Source organism: Limulus polyphemus, unplaced genomic scaffold, assembly GCF_000517525.1.
Source record: "Limulus polyphemus unplaced genomic scaffold, Limulus_polyphemus-2.1.2 Scaffold8528, whole genome shotgun sequence".
NCBI lineage: Eukaryota > Metazoa > Arthropoda > Merostomata > Xiphosura > Limulidae > Limulus > Limulus polyphemus.
Genome location: NW_013674138.1, coordinates 17,397 through 19,219, shown reverse-complemented (window position 1 = coordinate 19,219; position 1,823 = coordinate 17,397). Strand labels below are relative to the sequence as shown.

General features: G+C 32.4%; 1 protein-coding gene across 1 annotated transcript in view; it reads right to left on the bottom strand.

Moving 5' to 3' along the window:
- The window catches only part of LOC106475406 (ras-specific guanine nucleotide-releasing factor 2-like), a 28,316-nt gene that overhangs the window by 12,912 nt on the left and 13,581 nt on the right, over positions 1–1,823 (bottom strand). The gene's annotated exons all lie outside the window — the stretch shown is intronic.

Below are 1,823 nucleotides of genomic sequence, written 5' to 3'. Positions count from 1 at the left end.
AAAGAAACATTATTACAATATAATCAGGTTTGAATCATTTGTTAAAAGACGTTTCTATTAATAAAGAAACATTATTACAATATAATCAGGTTTGAATCATTTGTTAAAAGACGTTTCTATTAATAAAGAAACATTATTACAATATAATCAGGTTTGAATCATTTGTTAAAAGACGTTTCTATTAATAAAAAACCAACGTTATAAGAACAGAACCAGGTTTCGAACCAGTCTTTAAAGGACATAACTGTTAATAAAGAAAACAGCACTATTAAAACCGAAGCATGACGACGGTAGGTTAAGTTCTTTGGTCTTCTTAGAGAGGATCTGACTGAGGTGTTAAGATTAATAAGAACATTTATAGGGTTGTTGTATCATCTTTTTTCGTATTTAATGATGAGAATGGTAAGTAAAGGAGACACAGATATATATTTGGGCAGGGTAAGAGTCATTTTCAACTACGACAGCTTTATTTTGATAACAGAGTGGTTGGCCTTTGGAATGGGCTGCATGTAGTTAATGTAAGGGAGTTTAAGGGTAGGCTTGATAAACATTGAATTGCTGGCTTTGAGTGTTTTATCTTTATCTGAAAGTTTAATTTAGTGGATGAGACGGCCTAGATAGACCAACAGGCCTCTTGTTATCCTTAAGTTGTATGTATGTATAAAGCAGAGAAAGTTCTACATGATCATTGGCTACATATTATGAAAGTTTAATTTAGTGGATGGGACGGCCTAGATAGACCAACAGGCCTCTTGTTATCCTTAAGTTGTATGTATGTATAAAACAGAGAAAGTTCTACATGATCATTGGCTACATATTATGAAATTCACGTTCTGATTGGATCTATGCTGTAGTAAACGACTCAAAACAAACCCCAACTTTGAATTTTCATCCCGAAACTAAAGTTTCTACTTAAAATAAAAACAAATAATGTAAGAAAATAAATAGATACCATAGCATAGCTGAAAAGTTAATGTCTGAATTCAGTAACTCGTCTAAACCAAGCTTAACCCTAACTCTCTCTATATATATATGAACCTTACAAAGAGAAAAGATTCATTCGTATTAGATTGGTTGTTAAGACAGATGGTTACCAAGTAACGTTTACATCCTTTATTAAAAATACAAACCAGATGCACATCTTCAATGACTATGATTGATCACCTCTTCCTCACTGGAGTTAATTGTTCCCGCATTTCACTGACATCAGTATTTTACACAGAGTACTGAGTGTGTTTGTTTCTGAAAATTGTCTATGACTATATGGAACTTGATGTATTTTTGTCACAAAATGTTAGAAGTTTTTAAAACACAAAGTTTAGTCGCTTTCGTTTTTAGAAGTGATTCGATGTGCAGTCCCCCTGGTAAGCAACGGCGCAAACAGATACGAAACGTAATTATAATGTAATCAGTTTGAAAGCAAATACAAAGTATCCAATGCTATTGAACACATGCGGTTCGTTTATTTATAAATTATTTTTCTTTGTAGTCATTCTCACAACGAATTCACGGCCTCAAAGTGTGAATCTTAATGTTTTTTTACGGCAACGAGACTCCAACCATGGACCTTAGGATCCACAGTCCTGCACTCTAACACTTAAGGTCTCGCTCAAGGAATTATATACACTATTCTTTCATTCAAGAAAGTATTCTTAACATAAGCTGTTTTCTGAGAATTCTTAACCAGCAAATTTATTTTAAATAAAATAAGAACACAGAAGTGGAGATTGAAACGGGCAACTTTCTGAATATCATTCTAGCTTAAGCAATAAAATTAAGATATATATTTTACTTTTGTTTTCGGTATATTTTAGATTTTTTTT